The sequence below is a fragment of the Terrapene carolina genome, unplaced genomic scaffold, assembly GCF_002925995.2.
Source record: "Terrapene carolina triunguis isolate 2854851 unplaced genomic scaffold, T_m_triunguis-2.0 Scaffold58, whole genome shotgun sequence".
NCBI classification, from domain to species: domain Eukaryota; kingdom Metazoa; phylum Chordata; order Testudines; family Emydidae; genus Terrapene; species Terrapene triunguis.
The window spans coordinates 8,622,960-8,642,306 of record NW_020664409.1 but is presented as its reverse complement, the minus strand read 5'-3'; positions in this window follow the sequence as shown (position 1 = coordinate 8,642,306).

Genomic DNA, 19,347 nt, shown 5'->3' with positions numbered 1-19,347 from the left:
TCTCCAACTGCCACCCAGATATATTATTCCATATTTAAAGCCTTGCTATTTAGCATTAATAATGCTCAGTTGTTTTGGTATGCAGACATATGTAACGCACAAACTCCTGATGGATTCTTTGTCATTTAGTGTTAATTAATGTCCACTTAGTATAAAATGTGACGACATCTTTTAGGTCAGTACTTCATTGTTAATATAAACTGTAAATCCTGCACTTGCACACTGAAACCTCCCCAAGGATATGATTTTCCTGCAGTATCTGTTTGACACACTGTTTGCATAAAATATAAAGCAAATATATCATTGAATGTCAGACTTCTTTTTCATTTTTCTCAATGTGTTGTGCAATATACACAGCTCTGTGACATTATAGCGCATCTGTTGCCATAATACAGTAAACGTGGTGAGAAATTGCTACATGCAATTCAATAAAGTATATTTAACATATTTTCACTGCACCAAATATCAGCTGATCCATCTCTTATTAGTATAAATGGCATAGATTAGTGTCAGGCATTTTCAACAGTGAAGAAATTACAGAAGGCTGCATGGCTCATTAGGCTCTTGTTGCATGTTAAAGAGGGCCAGACCTTATTAATAAGAGGAAAAGATAAAACTGGGAAGTAATGGCACATATACACATATATAAAATCTTTTTAAAATTATTAAAGCTTCCTTTTAGAGAAAACTGGTTAATGCATTGTTCCAGTCTCTTGACTATTTCTAAAGTCATCTTAGCTCAGTTCTTGATGCATTTATAGATTTTTATAAAAAGAATTCAAGTTAAAAAATCTGGTCATCATGCTGTACCAATAGGGCATTTTCCACTATGAAATTTATTACATTGTTTATGTAGTTTCTTTTTCAGGCCCTGGTTCAGGAAAGCATTCCTTTTCAGCATAGTATTTAAATACAACTTGATTTTAAGCACATGCTTACATCTCACTGAAGTCAACGCAACTTAAGCACATGCTTTAAATTAAACTTATGCTTACATGCTGTCCTGATGGATTTAAGAACCTGCTCAGTGCTTTCCTTAATTGGGGCCTTAATCATTAAGGCCCTGATCCTGCAGATACTTACATGTGTACTTAACTTTACTCACTGTGAAGCCTTGTTGACTTCAGTGTGACCTCTCACAGTGAATAAAGTTAAGCATGTAGGTAAATCCTGGGAAGACGGAGGCTTTAATCCTCTCCACTTTGACCCCCCTACAGACTAGCTGGGTCTTTGAATAAAATGGGAGAACTGGCTCATCAGCTGATTTTGTCTAAACAGAAAGTTTCTTTTTTAGAATTAACCCACCCTTTTTCTTTTCAACCTGCAGTACTTACCCGTAGATGCCAGGCTAGTCCTCAGAAATTAGTAAGGGATCAGCACTAGCTTGGCTGACATTGAACTGGGAAACCTTTCGAGATAAAAGCGTGTGTCTCTACAGCTTGAGTTAAAGAAGCAGGTGGCTGTAACAGATTTATGTTCTATATGGTTCAGGCACAGTGGGCACATGTAGCCTACACCAGTGGTTTTCAACCTGTGGTCTGTGGACCCCTGGGGTCTGCAGACTATGTCTAAGATTTCCAAAGGGGTCCACAAATGAAAAAAGGTTGAAAACCACTGCCCTGCACTGACCAATTATAAATAGAGAGATCCTCCCCCATTAGAGGGGCAGAAATGCTTTGGATTTTAAACCTAAATCAGAACTCAGTTAATAAGCTACTTCTGATGCTAGCACCACTGACCAGCGTATTGAGTTTATACATTTTTTTATTCAGTGTGATTTGCATTTTATTTGAGTCTGAGACATTAATCAATAAAAGCAATACCTTGTAAACAGAGTAAAATGAAAGAGCAATGCTGCATTTTGTTAATATAAATAGAACACTGTGTGGCAATAAAGGCCGCAATCTGAATAACATCAAAAGGCAAAAAAGTGAAGACAAAATAAATGTTCGAGGATGATTACACACAGCTGAAAAAGTAAAGAAAGATCAAATATTGAATATCAGCTCATTTGGGGAGCTGTATCTGAAATTTTTTATTTCATTGTGTTTTTAATAATTTGTCCTATCTAGCTATCTATATTATGGGCAGTGAAGAAAGAAAGAAAAAAAATAGACCCATATGGATTAGGTGGAGTTTGGAAAAAAATCCTCTATTAGTATCATTAAAGCAAAGAAAAGTTTGTTTGTTTGTTTTTTACAGTTCCATGTCATGGCATTTATTCTTTAAAGGACACTTCATCACTGATTGATTACTTTTTAAAGTACTTTTTAATTTTCTTTTAATCTCTTTGGAGAAGAATACCATCTTGGAAGCTTGAAAATAATAATATGCAGCTCTTATCTAGTGCTTTTCGACCACAGATCTCAAAGTGGAATAAATTGCCTAGGGAGGTTGTGGAATCTCCATCTCTGGAGATATTTAAGAGTAGGTTAGATAAATGTCTATCAGGGATGGTCTAGACAGTATTTGGTCCTGCCATGCGGGCAGGGGACTGGACTCGATGACCTCTCGAGGTCCCTTCCAGTCCTAGAATCTATGAATCTATGAAAAAGTGCTTTACAAAGGCAGTAAGTATCATTTTGCAGATGGGGAAACTGAGGCAAAGAGCATTGAAGTGATTTGCCCAGGGTCAGTCACTGGGGGAGCTAGGAAAAGAACCCGGTCTCAGCACAGTGCTTTATCCGCTGTGCCACACTGCCTTAAAGTATTCTCAAAATGGTATTTATGTCACTGCCAACTTTGTTCTTTCCTTCCTGGTGACCATTAATTTTACCCTCTGTATTTCTAACTGAACTGAAATTAACGTGAATCTTTTGGTTCACTTCCTTGTTTGTCCTGCCCCTATTTTCAGCAGTGTCACCAGAACTCTGGGAATAGCTTTTATTCATGTACTGATTTATTAATGAGTTGCTTCTAGAGCTGCTGTAATTAGCAGAGTGAATTCTCAACATTTATCTTGTGCAGACCCCACACAAACAGAGATTGGCTATTTGAACTTTTTCTCTGTCACAAAGCAGAGGATTTTTATTTAATCAGGAAATGTTCCTCCCCAATGAAAAACCAAAGCAAACCAAATGTTGGGAGGTGGAAAAGTAGCAGTAGAAAACTCAAGGTGTTTTCCTTTCAGAGGGGAAGGATTAGCAGCCTTGTGTGGAGGAATCAGTGGACATGATCTCCTAATCACTCAGGCCCTGCAGGGAATCTTGGCCATATTCAGGGCAACTATGTGAGGTGGTTGCCCTCCTGCTTTGTTCTCTGCCTCAGGTCTGGGATCATGATACTTTAGGTGCCACGTCTGTAGCTGCCCACTATCTTACCTCCAGAGGGAGGGAAGGGGAGACAAGTGGTGAAAACTCTAGCAGTCTCTTATGCGGATGGGATATTGAGGGCTTTGGGATACAGTGGCATGATGATCTGCTCCTCCAACTTCTAGACTTTTTGGATCAATGTAGCATGATTATTACGATTATATACAAAGATCGTTAGTTATTATTTGTTAAGCATCAGCAATGTGCTTAGTGCAGGACAAAACACAAACCAAAGGTTATCCCAGCCCCAAAGAGCTGACAGTTGAAGGCCCTAATCCTGCAACTTGATCTGCTGAGTGCAAGGATCCACATGTATGGATCTGAGGGAAGGATTGGGGTCTAAAATAACATGAATGCATGTTTGCTTCCCTACATGGCTCAGAAGAGAGGGAAGCAATTGGTCCTTGGACTCTAAAGGATGCTTCTCATAACATTTTAACAAGTTAAGAGCGGGTAAAATTTTGGAACTTAACTAATTGATGGTGTTGCCTTTAATCTTTGGAACTCTCTCTAAATCAGGCTCTATTATCTAATGCATAATGCCATTTAAAACCGATGGGGAACCATTCCTGTAATATGTGGACCTCAAATTACAGACAAGCATTTTTTATATTTCTAAATATACACAAAATACACACTATTTGTTTCTGTTTTTCCCTAACTAACAAACAAGGGAAATATTTTGCAGTACCAAACTGACATGAGTTCTATTGCTCCATGATGAAATGTAGAAAACATGTTTTTAAAAAAATCTATTGTGTCATAAATCTCTGCATTTCCTTTTGTGTTTGATCTCATATATTTCTTAGGGTTTCTAAAATGATAAGACATGCATTAAAATATTTCTCTAATTGTTACATTTCAAGCACGTTTATCACTGGCTGCTTAGCTTCATTACGTATCATAGTCTGAATCTACAAATCAAGTATAATTAGACTTAGAGAACTGATTGGATTTCTAATTAAGCTACATTGGAAACAACAATGCACAATCAGTAAATATTCTGACTAGGTACATTTTAAAGAGCAACTCTTGGGCTTTTTGCTGATGACTAGACACCAGTGTCATTAAATTTGTTGGTGGCAAGCAAATTTTAAAGCTAAAATAGAGGCAATTAGTAAAGATCTTGAAATATTTAATCACTTTTGTCCAATTAGTGTGCAATTAGGCAATGGTGTGGCGTGGGACAAACATTCTGCTTCAGTGTTTGGTAGAGAAGGATCCCTTTGAAATTTTGCTGTTTAGTTTATTGATATATAAAAAGGAAGTTATGGTAGTAATTTCCAATTTAAAAAAATACTGTGCAGATGGTCTGACTATATATTTAACAATGTTAAACAAAACTAAACAAGAGAAGCACGTTACCTGAAATTACACAGCTGTGATCAGTGAATAAGCTCCAGATCACATTAGATTACAGCTGTGGTTATCTTGATCACTGAAAGTGCCAGTTAGTTACATTGGAAAAATCAAAACTAGATAAGCTCGCCTACCATATCTTGGAATGACATGATAACTATTTCCTTGACCGTAGGGACCATTGCTGCCTGCCCTGTTTGGTTGCTTTGATTTCCTTCTGTGGAGTCTTGTGTTAGGTGTGTGGATGTGTTCAGTGTGCAAAAGCAAGTGCAGACTATAAATAAACCAGTTAAGAATCCCCGGGCTTATTTGTGGTAAGCGCTTGGCTCAACTTTAAACTTTCTCTACAGGCCTTCATTTGCTTCTTGAAACGTCAAGATACCATTTTAGCTGGCATGGCTCCAGTGGCTGATATAATGTATATAAATGCTACTGTGATACTGTAGTGAGTATGAATATAGGCATTTAGTGGGAACATTGTCCACAGTATAGAGCCATATGCTAGACCCTTGGGATGGGTTTCACAGGGGAGGAAATCTCAGAGCTAGATGGGGATGATGCGGCTACCCAGACTATGTTCTGACCCACACTCTCCTCCCCACAGCCTACCCTGTTTCTCCCCCTAGCCCAAGATGGACCCCAAACCTGGGGAGATTCCTTTGTATCATTTGGAGGGGGAAAGAGCAGTGTGGCAGAGTTGGCTGAAACTTCCCTTCTGCACAAAAGGGAAATCTATCCCTGTGTGGAAGGCAGGTAGATCTAGGAGAGACAATCTTGGTCTTAATAATTAGCAATGTACTTATTATAGCTGTCCATTGTATATGATGATGACGTCACAGCATCATGTGTGTTCTTCATGTGACCCTATAGTCCAATTCATGAGGAGCAACAGATGTCACAGAAGAATATGCTGAACACTTGGCTTGACGTTTAGCCCTTTTTGATCAGTTTTTTTTGCATCTGTCTTCTTCAAAGTGTTTACAATCTTTATTGAGAGTTGCTCTCTGTTCTGGTCTGTCCTTGACTATATCTTTGAAGTTATCAGTATTTACGCTGCATGAGGTGAAATTCTGCTTAAGGGTGTCTTTGAAGCATTTGTGTTGACCACGCAACCTGTGTTTTCCAAGTTACCATGTCTTTGCAAGTGCAGGATATAGCTCTCTAACAGAGCAGTACAATTGGCAGACTATTGCAAAAAACAGCAGGCTTGATTGCTGGAGAGCTGTTTTATCCTCCAAAAGAAGTAGAATGTAATCAATGTTTTTTCTGATAATGAGATTTCCATCACTAGTACTTCCAAAATTTTATTAAACCAAGATGTTTTTGATTATTTTCACCTATAACGTCTCTTCTAAAATATGATTTAGCTTTGTTTTCAACATTGCCAGTCATGCTGAAAACAAAAATAACTTCATACTAACAATACCCTTTAGATTCATTAGATTCAATCTTGGAAATTCAATGTAGATTCCACATAAGGGCCTTGATCTTGCAACCAGATCTGTGGGAGTATAAGAGAGTTTTATGAAGAGGGTAAAAAGCATGTTAATAGAATGTATCTTGGATGAGCACCAGTTAATTCAAAGCAAAATACTTGTATGTAGTTTAACTGGAAGGAGAAAGGATGCAAAGACACATGCATATGTGGGCAGGGCCGGGGCAGGGAAGGAAAGACAGCAGATAATTAGAGTATCAAAGGGGTAGCCGTGTTAGTCTGGATCTGTAAAAGCAGCAAAGAGTCCTGTGGCACCTTATAGACTAACAGACGTATAGGAGCATGAGCTTTCATGGGTGAATACCCACTTCTTCGGCTGCATGTCCGAAGAAGTGGGTATTCACCCACGAAAGCTCATGCTCCTATACGTCTGTTAGTCTATAAGGTGCCACAGGACTCTTTGCTGCTTTTACAGATAATTAGAGTTATGCAAAACATTTACTTTGATCCGTGAACCTACTCAATTTTATCAAGGGTCAGTATATTCCAGCTATGCCTGCAACGTGCCGGAGGTCAGACTAGATGATCATGATGGTTCCTTCTGGCCTTAAAGTCTATGAGCTATGAAATCTGCAAACACTACTTCCAACCTGACCTCCCTCATGCTCCCTTCCACACAATAAACCCTGGAAACTCTTCAGGAATGCCTGGGGGCTAGTCTACACTAGAAGCACTACATCAGCGCTGCTGCACCACGTCTGGTGAAGACGCTCTATGCCAACAGGAGAGAGCTCTCCCGTAGGCATCATTACTCCACCTCCATGAGAGGCGGAAGCTATGTTGGCAGGAGAGCATCTCCCACTGATATAGCGCCAGTGTGGACAGTGCTTAGGTTGCTGTAACTTGCATCGCTCAGAGGGGTGGTTTTTTCATATCCTTGAGTGACATAAGTTAGATCAACATAAGTGGTAGTGTAGGCTGTCCTCACGTCTTTTTGGATGGTGCAAGTCACTGGGGAGTTAGGGAGACGATGGATGCTGTCTTCAAAGGCTGGAATTCCATGAACCTCAAGGTGAAATGGAAGGGCTGATTCACTTTAATCCCCTGTAAACTGAACTGCAGAATGGTGTTTACAAGCCCCATCATGAGGTGAGCCTGGCAGGATGTACACTGCTCTAGTATTAATCATTATTGTTAATAATTAATATTTATAGCATTTGTTTGTTTTATTATTACAAGAAGTTAGGAGGTGCCCATCACCATTGTATCTGGATGCAATTTATATATAGACCTGTGGCCCGGTTTTCAGAGCTGGTGAGCATCCTCAACTTCCACTGAAATCCATGGGAGCTAAAGGAACTCAGCGCCTCTGAAAATCAGGCCATTAAGTCATAGGGGGGTGGCTTTGCAAAGAAACAGAGGCATAGTGACACAGCGTGTTGCCACACCTAACTTTTAGGTGCGTAGAAAACCACTGGGATTCACAAAGCCTGAGTTCAGCATCTAGGCTCCCTATGCAATGAATGGGGAGAGAGAGGTGCCTCAGAATTGGGTTCACAAAAGCCAGCTAAGTGGCTCCTAGCCTAAGATAGTCAATAGGAGATGGCAAGCCAATGGGTGTGTACTAAGCCTCACTCCTTCTCTTGGAGATAGGCACCTAAGTCCAGGCTGCAAGGACGTGCCTCCCTCTGTTTGGGATTTTTAGCTACAAACAGGGATGCTGGAACAATTTGTATAGTGGGGGTGCTGAGAGCCATTGAACCAACTGTAAACCCTGCATATGATGGAAACCGCTTCAAGCCAGCGGGTACGGCAGCATCCCCAGCACCTATGGCTACAAACCATCTCTTGGCATTAGGAGCCCATGCTGTTTTAGTGAGGAGCTGGAAGGGGGGGGAGGGGACAGAGGACAAGGATCTTCCTTCGACCTTTTAGCCCAGGGGTTATGGTACTCAGTAGCAGGACTGGATCCTGGTCTCCCACTTCCCAGATGAGTGCTCTAGCCACCAGCAACAGAATCTTCCTCATGCTTTTCTCCCTCGCTTTGCCTCTGGCCCAATGATACTTTCCTTATTTATCCGCAATGGAACAGCTTCAACAGGAGAGACTGAGGAAACCTCCTATCAGAATATTGCACAGCCAGTGGTTAGGCCAGGCACCTGAAACGTGGCAGCTCTGTGTTCAAATCCCTTCTGACCCTCTACGGGTGGGCAGACTTGTACTGCGGGTCTCCCACAACCTAGATAAGTCCCCTACCACTGGACTAAAAGTTACAATGGAGATTGTCCTCCTTCTTCCCTCCCAGCTGTGTTGCTTAAGCTCACCTATTGCTCTGGGCCTTAGGCAACTGGATGCCAGGTCTGAGGCTGCAGTGCACATGCACAGAGGCAGATTTATAAGTGCGCAGGGAACTTTTACTGCAAAAATGTAGGCACCAAGCAAGTTTAGGTGCCTTCAAGGTTCGGGGGCAGCTGAGTGGAGGTTTTGTGACTCCCACTGGGGCCTGATTCTGGGATTTTGGTGCCTAAAGTGGCAGTTAGGCACCTAAGTCCTTCTGTGAATCTAGCTCAGGGGGCATGTGCTGTGCTCCATGACCTCCTAAGCCCCCAGGTTACTGATTAGGAGACAGACCAGGAAACCTATCAATGCGCTAGGTGGCAGAATGTTCCTTAGCACACTGGGGAAAGAAATACATCTAACAGTTAATGCCTTGTAAAAATCACACAAGCTTATGGCAGTGCTAACCAAACATTCATGGCTGTAATTTACAGTGATCTTCAATCACTGGAGAAACAGTTACCTTTTGCTAGATGTTACAAAATGGTGGCATTGAAAGGAACCAAGGCCCTGACTGCCAAAGGTTCTACAGCATGTGTGTGGCTTTAAGCACGTGACTTCGGTGAGACAACTCATGTGCTTCTGAATCTTCCTGAATTGGGACCTAAATCCTTCAGACATCTGACTGTCCCTTGCTCTTCTCTTCCTCCTCCTCAATAGTAACCTCTTCTTTTTTCTTACACAAAATTGTTAATTTTAAATAATAATAATAATAATATAGAAACACTTTTGTTTAAAAAGAAAGTGTTACACATTCCATAAAAGGAAAAATCTGCTTGGTTGACAATATAAATGGAGTATATGACCTCTCTTGATACACAGCAATCTCTTGAATGGGAGCATATACCTCAAATCAAAATCAAGTATCAGATGCATATGCAGGCCCCCAGGAACTCTACAATGGCTGGATTCCTGACAGCATTTTTTTACATGCTGAATATATAAAAATAGATTTAAAAAAATCTCATCTATGGACAGGATGTCACAGGGACTGAAGTTTCACTAACTGGAGAGAGAGTACATTATTTAAATGATTCTCCACAGCAAAAAGATAACTGTAAAGTGATATACAAGCTAACTGTACTGAGAAATAAAGAGCATTTATTCTGTTAGCTCCCAGATTCTTTTCCTTCCCTTTTAATGATCTGATTTTCTGATGGGGGCCTAGGCACCTCTCCACTGGCCAGTTGATCCTGACCAAAGTAAGGCATGTATCCCTGGGAATCTCTGCTATCCCAGGCAGATACTCTGAAAGGAGGGCATTGGTCAGCGAAACTGAATGGTTGTAACCTGCCTTTTATGCTTTAGAATTCCACTTCCCTCAGCCCAGCTTGTGCTCCAGTATTTGCCACACACATCTTGGGACCAGCAGGGTGGGCCACACACATCTTGCATCCGGGAGGAGTGGAACAGCTGTGTCTTGAAAGAATGATGCTAATGTAGCTCTGTGATTTGGCCACCAGACTAATGTGGTGTGATCAGGTCTCTTCCCAGGACACTGAGGGCAGTGTCTACAGTGCTGCAGTCTGGGCTGGCTCAGAGTTACATATATCTATGTAGAGAGAGAGAGAGACAAAGTGAGAGAAAGATTGGGAAATTAAACCTCATCTCCCATAAAGCGACACACAACTGCCTGCCAAACCACCCAGCTGGCTTAAGACCCAGGTACTTTGAAGGGACGGTGGGAAAGAAGATTGTTTTCCTACCTTCCTTCCTTATTGTACTAGACCATGTACATTTGTAGAAAGGGTCTGTGAAATTAATTATACTGTGAGTGCTTGGTAACCAATGAATTGTAAATTACATTATTAAAACAGCATCAGAGAACTCACTGATCTATTACTTTTTAGGGAATGAATGAAGAGAAGAGCTTTATATGCATTACAGGTCTTTCTAGCAACCATACAGCAAGGAAAAGGAAAATTATGATAGTATTTTTATTTCTATATAAACTGCAATTGAAACAATATTTTATTGTTTTGTTTTATTAAATCATCATGTATTTTTGTGTATGTCAGATTATATTTATAATGTTTTAATATGCGTGTGTGCATATAAAATCATGGGGGTTCAGTACATTATCATCTATCTGTCTATCTATCTATCTATCTTATTCTAGAAGATGTTTGAAGGAAAGCTGTTGTTGAGCTGCTTTTCTACTCCAATACTTTGTAAAGCAATATAAATAAATACTATGAAATATCCCCTCCCTCCATATATGTGTACATATGTGTATAATGTAACTAGTAAGATGCATGCCTATCATCAGCCTGATCACTTTGTGTATATATTGTATTCCTTACCCCACCTTTCTCTTTTTAGATTGCAGGGTTTGTGAAGCTGGGACTGTGTGTTTGTACAGTACCCTGCAAAATGGGGTCCCAATCCTGACTGGGGATTCTGGGTGCCACTGTAATACAAATAATAATGCATAAAGGAAACCCTCTGAGGCAGCATTGTCATGACTGGGAAAACACTGATAGGCTGCTCTCCCTTGTGAGATACCTGCCCCAATGCATGCTCCTCTCCCCCAGCATTCCTCCATAACACATATCCCCTTTCACACTCCTCTTACCAGATGCCCAATTGCTCATGGACTTTTCTGTAGATGAGAGCTGGTTCCCATATGTTGATTCTCCTCTTCTGTATGCCAGCACCATGAAGGCTAGCCTTTTGTGTACCTCCCTACATGCACTCCCCAGTGACACATGAAGTGGTGGCCATTTTTACCCATTGCCTCCAGCAGAGAGATTGCTGGATGCCTCCTAGAATCTATTCTTTTAAAGCGAAGTAGTATGTGTGGCTAGGTGTAGAGTTGTGTGATTTCCTTAACACCATTACTGAAGAAAAGAAGTGAGCCGGGGAAACCTTCAGTGGAATTTCCCCCTCCAACTCTCCTTACACTCTCTCATTGACGTGAGGTGGAAAAGGATATGCTGAATCCTACCCTGGAAAGGAGAAACAGCAGGTGGGAAATTTCCACCCTGAACTGGTCAAGGCAGGGCTGTATTTTCATATAGGTTTGGACAGCACCTAATACAATGGAGTCCCAATACCAACAGGGACTCTCTGGGAGTTACCACAATATAAATACAGAATAAATAAGGACCATAATTCTTTCCCCAGTGGAGAACAGAATTAGGATAGGACCGGCCTCAGCCTGATCTTCATCCCTCCACCAAAGGCATCCATCAGGGAAGGTTTATCAGGCAAAAATTTGGTTTCCCCCAATTGCCAGAGAGAGTTATTCTTTCACCAGAGGCTGGAGAGCCTCAGTTTGAATTGAACGCAAATAACCTGAAACATTATTGTAATATGAGTAAAGACCTGATAAAAACATAAAATAGGCCTGATTCTCCACTCCATTACAGCATCACAGATGTCACATTGGTACAAAAAACAGTGTTACAGAATGGAGGAACAGGTCCATTTTTTTAAAATAAACTATTTAAAAAAATAAATGGAAAAAAATATTTTGGAGGATTTAATATCCGAGTAAGAAATATGTTAGTTCTAGTTAGCAATTCAAAGCAATAGCTCTGCCTTTGCTGTCACTAATCAAATCCAAAAAAGACTCTCTAACCCTCTTACAAGTCAACTCCTTAGGCAATTCTACCATATATGGGTGCAGTGCATCCCTAAATTCAAAAGAGGGCAGCATTTTACTTATGCTGCTTGAAATAAAGAAGAATCCAAGTGTGTAGAAGAATGCCATGACTGAAAAATCACCAGTTATGAAATACACATATCATGTTCTGAACGATTAAATTTAATGTACAAATAATTTGTTCCTAGAATTGTAGATTTACATACAAATGCTATTAATTGATCAATGATATTAGCAAATTTAACACTTCATTTTTCAAGGGGAATATTTGTATAATTTCTCCTTGTTGCACAACCATAACTCTCATTATCCTGCACACATATAAAACTGACTGTGCATCTAAGTCAAGCATTGCCTTGGAATAGTCACATGAAGAAGGGACTGACTGAGGTGTACACAAAGTAGACATGATATTTGAAAGAAATGTTAAACTGTTCTGAAGAAAAATGATCGAATCTACTTCTCCGAAATCCAGGCTCCAGTTCAACAAGGTTCTTGAATACATGCCTAAATAAAGCATGCAGTTAGTACAATTGACTCAGTTAAGCACACACTTAAGACACTTGCTGAATCAGGGCCAAAGAGTCTATTTTTGATATTGATTTCATTTTTCCTTCTCTCCTTTATGGTCCTATGAAGTGTACCACTTTCAATGGGAAGAAATCATATGTGCAAAAAGGGAACAAAGTACAAATACTAATTTGAAATAAAAACCTGGAATGTTTTGATGCAGAGCAAGTTCTTTGTGATCAGCCATCACTTGCCTTCTATTTGTGCAGGGTTTAGATGAATATTTACTGTGCCTTTTAAAAAATTGCATACGGTTTACAAAGAAATAGTAAATTAGGGAACAGGTACGTTTAATGTATGCACTGGATCATAGAAAAATTAGGGTTTACATAAGGCAAATGCATTTCACCCAGTTACCCCCTGTTTAATTTTTAATAAAATGTTGCTTGCTAGAAAAAAATTGTTTTGTTAAGCATTGTATTTGCTTCACTCAACCAGCCAGCTTGCTTGGAACGTTAAAGAACCTAGGACAATGCAAATACCCATTTTGCTGTTCTGTTTACATCTAGCAAATAACAGATGTTGCACTACTGAAGATGCACATCTGATGCATCTGAAAAGGGATTTCTAAAATATACACCCTAAACCAGTAACAGCTTTAACACTAAACATTTACTGTGGACTAGAACCAAATCAATACATGGGGGATACAAGTGTTCTGGCAGTTTTGTTCATGAGTATAACAGTTAGGGATGTGCACAATGGTGCTTGAAATCAGGTGGGAGTAGGATTTTTGTAGGACCTCAGATGTGCATCCACATTTGCCAAAGAATAGAGAACCTGGACATATGGATTTGTAGCCTAAAGAAGTGAAACTTCATAATATTTAGTACATAGTTGCTAGAGAATCTCTGAAGGAATCCGTGCAATTCACTGGTTAGGTCCCATTAATAGATATACCTGCTCTTCCCTTGGGTGAAATTATCCACCGTGTAGCTGCCTCTCTGGCTCTAGGGAGGTGCAGTTTGAATTCCAGGGGTGAATCTAGCACAGCATTTCTAGGCAAACCTGCAGGGATCTGGGGTCAATCCCTGCAAATAAACCTCAGCTGATCTGCTTTGAGTAGTCCACAGAAATGGAAGCCTGAAAGATTAATTCATTCCTAATTATAATAAAACTAGTGTTTGCAAAGGCCAATAGGTCTGCAATGCTTTTTATGAAAATACTCAGGATACTCACTGAAGTTAATGAGTATTTTGCTACTGAATTCAGTTGGGAACAGGACAGAGTCCTAACTTTCCTGGCTTAGAATTTGCTTCTCTTTGAGTTACCTTGAAATAAGAGCTCAAGCACTTTTATAAATGCACTGAAGGGTTGTTTAATTGTCTGTAAAATCTTCAAGTAATTTATATGTCTGCAGAACACTATTTTGTAACCTCTTATAGCTGTTCTCCTCAGTGAATCATAACAGATAACCCTACTGCAAAAGCCAGCTAGAGAAATATTTTCCCTTTGTCTCCCATGATGGAGGCACACTAAAGGATGTGCCATACTAATCCTTTCTAAAATGATACCAATAAGTCCTTAAAATGCAGACTCCAAAAGATTATTTCTACTGCTTCCATTCCCTGTGGTGGCATATAATTTTCTTGCTAAAATGATATATCCCATTAGAGAATTTTTTTAAAATCATAGATGCATTTATTTGAACACTATGAGATGCTACACACTGGGAATTGATTCCAGTGAACAATACTAATACTGACTCTTTCTATGGACAATAAAGAGGCGTTTAAAAGTTAGACTGTATCTTGCCGCCAAATGTAAAATATTCAATATTAACTTTATATGCGTATTGAATAAGTAATTAATAATACAATAATAACAATGATTAATAACAATGATAACATCTTCAGTCCTTACACAGGCAAAGCTCTTGTGTACACCAATGGGAGTTTGTAAAGAGCAAAGAATGCGGCATGTGGTCTTGTCAGTGTAGACTATGTCCTCAGATGAGACAGATATAATAAGATATGGAAAGCACCACCAAAATGTCCATGAAGTATAACTTTAACACATGCTATCATCACTATTGAAAATGAAAAACAAAGACACTGTTTTACATGTCCCTCCCATAATCTCACACACACAGAGATTTGCACAAAATCACATTTATCCCATTGGCCCCTTGATTTTAATATCAAGGTGTTTGTCTGACTCTGTCAGGTTAGATATTGAGGCCATTATAAGAACTGAGGACATATGACTGGAAGGGACCTAGGAGTCACCAAGTCCAGTCCCCTCCTATCACAGGCAACCTTTTATTTTGCTCTTCCTAAACTGAGGTAAATCAGGAGTGACTTAAAAAAAGTCAATGGAGAGATACTGGTGTAAGTTGAAGAAGAATTGTGCCCTGATTGCTTAGGTTTTTGTAATTGCATGTTCAGTGAGTCTGCGTATGTCATTTTTATTGTACACATTTTCTTGGGATCTTTTCTATAGGAGATCTAGATAGAGAGCGCGAAAACAACAAAACTGGTTTAACACATTTGCTAAATCAGACCCGTTCATTGTGAAACCTTTAGTTGTCTATGATTGTTATAATAATAAATGTTGTCGAGCTCTGGTTATTACATGCACAGCTCTGTACTAACTGCTCTCCACCACTTTCCCATTCTCTCACTTTAGCAACACCCTACACACCTGTTCAAATAATATTACTATTGCCTTGTGTTGACACCAAGTCCACCCTTTCCTTTCATATAATAAGAGCTCCTGGTGAACTGTAAATTGAAAGCTAGTGGTAGCAGAAGCTGATTGTTTACCTGTCTCCAGTTTGTTGCCACAGATACTTCTAGCAAGAGTTGAACAAAGATCAGTTTGACATCCTTGTTAAGCAGGATTTGTCCCCCACTCCACCCACAAAAGTTAACCAGTTGCTATTCAACTTTGAGTTCTGCAGGTGTTCCATCACACCTGTCTGAAAGAAAACAAAATACAGTTTGTTTCAATATGGATATTCCCTAGCAGGATAAAAGACAACCTCACCCTGCAATATAGACACTAGCATTTGTTGTAATATTTCAGTGAATCCAAGCAAACAGAGAATGATACCTCTGTTTATATTTAGCATTCAGGCTTAACATCGTAAAACAATTCCAAACAATCTAATTTAACAATTAAACAATTTAGCATCTGATCTTGTTACCACTGAGTTAGTGGTCAAACTCCCATTGACTTCAGTAGGAGCAGAATCAAGCCCTAAATGGCTCTTCTAAAGGGAAACAGAATCTTACAACTTAAAAAATGTTTGTTATCTTGTGTTATGGGCCAAATTTCCAAATGAGTGCTGTTGAAATGCACACATATTTTCCCACACATCTAAGTTAGGCACACGAATACCAAGTGCAAACACTCCAGTTGAGGTTTGCATGCATGCATAGCAGCATGCAAACACAACTCCCAGCTTACATATGTGCTTTGGGTGTTTGCACATCTAAGTCAGGCACATACAAATGTGGGTGCATATCTGTGAATGCCTATCTGAAAAGCAAGGCTTTTTAAAGGGTCTAATCAAAATGCCTATTGAAGTCATTGGGAGCCTAACTGAATAGAAAAGTAGCTTATAGGATTCAGATTATACCATTCTATTTGTTTTACATTTCTTCATGCTGTAGAACTATCAGAGGAGACACCACAGCTGCTTGTAATATCTGACCCAGAATGAACTATCGTCATTTTAGATTAATAGATACAAATAAATAAAGTCCAAATCCTGATATCATTACTCAAACAAAAGTTTGTGACTCAACTGGGAGTTATGCCTGAGCAAGGAATGTGACTAGAGTCTGATCTCCATTTATCAGTGTAAATCCAAAATAACTTTAATGGAGTGACACCGTTTTAAACCAAGATCAGAATCTGGGCCTGAGCAAGGAAGGAAGGATTTTGCCCATACGTTTAAATTCCCCTCACAGTTTCTTACACATCCTTCCATTTAGGTGGAACTGCTAACCACCCCATTGAAAAAGAAGCGTGTGTGGCCCCTAATGTTGTTCTTTAATATCTGAAGATGCACGGAGTCATCAATATGGAGGCCCTGTGTCTGTGCACTGATTCCTGGCCCCTCTCTGCCCAAACTAGTCCCATACCACCATGGTTCCTGAAAGATCCAGTCCAGCGGGCTTCCCCACTAGCCCCACAGTCTCCATTGAGTTCCCATCCCCATCATAAATTGGGGAAAGGAAGTGAGTTGACACTGATACCGTCATCATTTAACTTAACTACTAAAGTTACACAGGGCTGGGAAGTGTGATGCTGCCCTCATGGCCATTTCCTCAGCAAGCTTTCTACATGTGAAGCCCATCCTCCAATTAGCCCCTGTATAGGGGCTTCAGCAGGGTCAAAGGGAAAGATGATGATGTGAATACAGCACTCTGCCCTTCTGCTCCCTTGAAGCCAGGATCTGCTATATCCTCTGCTTGTGGAAGCATGGGGTTCATTCTAGCCTGTAATCCTGCATTTCTGACATCAGTATGTTTACACAAGATGTCACAAATGCAGCTCAATGACTCCACTGCCAGTAAGTGAAGAACAAGACACACTGTCAAGAAGGAAAAAAAATTCTGAAGAAAAGGACATGAAAAGTTAAATAGGTTTATGTTAGTCTGACGCATTTGAAAGTTTTCTCCTCTTTAATGTTTGCAGAGGAGCTCTTCCAATCTGTTGAATACATAGTGTGCTGTTTATTTTTAAATGATGTAAATACATATTTAGACGATAGGCTGTAGACGCTCTGAATGAAGTGGTAGCCTGTTGAATAAAGAATACACTTTAAAAAAGTCTAAATATGAATTTACAAGATAAAGTGTAACGGCTTCAAAGGAGCCATTGATCTATGGAGTACATAATATGCACGTTAGAAGTCATTGAAATACTTATTTACATGACATGCTGCTCACAAGGAGCCATTATGGCCTTTAAGTAAATGGTATGCAGTGTAAAAATTGTCTAAGCAAATCATTTATTTTATCAGACACTAGTGTATCATGTCAGCTGATAAACACATTCTTTTTTGAAAAAAACAAACCCGAGGCTAAAAGGAGGTGAAATCAGAAAAACATGTCAAAGGGTGTTTCCAGCCCTTTGAAGGAAGGAAAATTAGGGTATGTCTACAGTGCAGTTAGGCACCCGTGGCTTACCTGTGGCAGCTGACTCCAGCTCTTGTGGCTCGGCCTAAGAGGCTGTTTAACTGTGGTGTAGACATTCAGGCTTGGGCTGGAACCTGGGCTGTTGGACCCTGCGAGGTGGGAGGGTCCCAGAGCTCAGGCTGCAGCCCAAGCCTGAATATCTACACTGCAATTAAGCAGCCCTGTGAGCACAAGTCAGCTGGCACCGGCCAGCCACGGGTTTTTAATTGCAGTATAGACATAGCCACAAAGGCAAGAGTCTAGGCTCTGCTCCTGGCCTACACTAGTTGTTAGGACTGGTGCTAGACCACTAGTGAAGAATTGCTAGTATTTCTCAGTGTACACAAGCCCTATGGGCCATATTTCCCCATCGAGCCAAAAGTGCAAATGGGAACACCCTAAAACCAGCTACCCCCCGACTTCGTAAAAAGTTACTGTACAGTTGTTTTTCCTCCCACTGATGTGTTTATCCTCTCTCTGTGTATGTTATGAGCGGACAGTAGAGCTACAAAAACCACTGAGGGTTAAGGATCCATGCAACAATACCCTAACTCTGCCAATCATGGCCAGCTGTAAAGCGGGGGCCCACTCTGGGTGCCATCTTCCACATTGACCCCTAGCCATAGCAACACAGCTGGCATACTAACTTTGACACCTCTGATGGGGAAAGTATTAACTTGCAACACATGGGACCCTATCCAAAGCCCATTAAGATAAATAGGACTCCTAGCATTGACTTCAATACGCCTTGAATCAGGCCCATAATATTTGTGTATAGGAGCATACCACTTGAGTTCATTCTCAGGACAATGCCCCTTTCTGTGTGTTCTGTTCACTGCATGACTCTGTTGTGGAAGGGATTTAGCTAGTTATACAGGGGAGTGGGGGACAGCATCCTACAACGCAGCCTTTTCCCCGAAACTGCCTTTTCTTTGGTTTTGCTCTACTCTGCACTACAGATTGGGTGAGTGATGTTGGTTGGAGCGTAGGGGCTTTTGTCCTTAAATCACCCTCTTGTGCCTAGGAACTACAGGGTCTAAGAACAATACCATGGATTATAAACTGTATGTAACTCCTATTTGTGTTGTTGGAAGAACAGACTTCTGTATGTACTGCACGACAGAAGGGCAACAGTAAAAGTTAAGGATGCAGTGTTTACCACAAGTGACAGTCTTAACTCTTCTTGCCTTTTGTGCATTTAGGAGAGATCTATAACATTAATATGTCTTGTGGTTTTATTACAATGTGGATCTGCTCAGTGTAAGATGAAAGAATAAATTAAGAAGGCATTTTATATAGACAAACACATTTGTGAATCTTTTTCAATTAAATGGACCAAACAGTGTTGGTTCACTGGTGTAAATCTAGAGTAGCTCTATTAATTTATATGTATATGCATCAGGCATAAATTTAGCTCAGTGTGTGTTTGAACAATACTATATACAGTAACAGGATATTTAATATTGCTTTGGGATTAATGTAGGTAACGGTGTCTGCATTCCTACAGAACAAACCATGAGATGGTATTGCAACTAAAATCACTGTTTTTATACCACTATTTCTCTTTTGATACCATAAAGATTTAGGTAAAATTTAAAC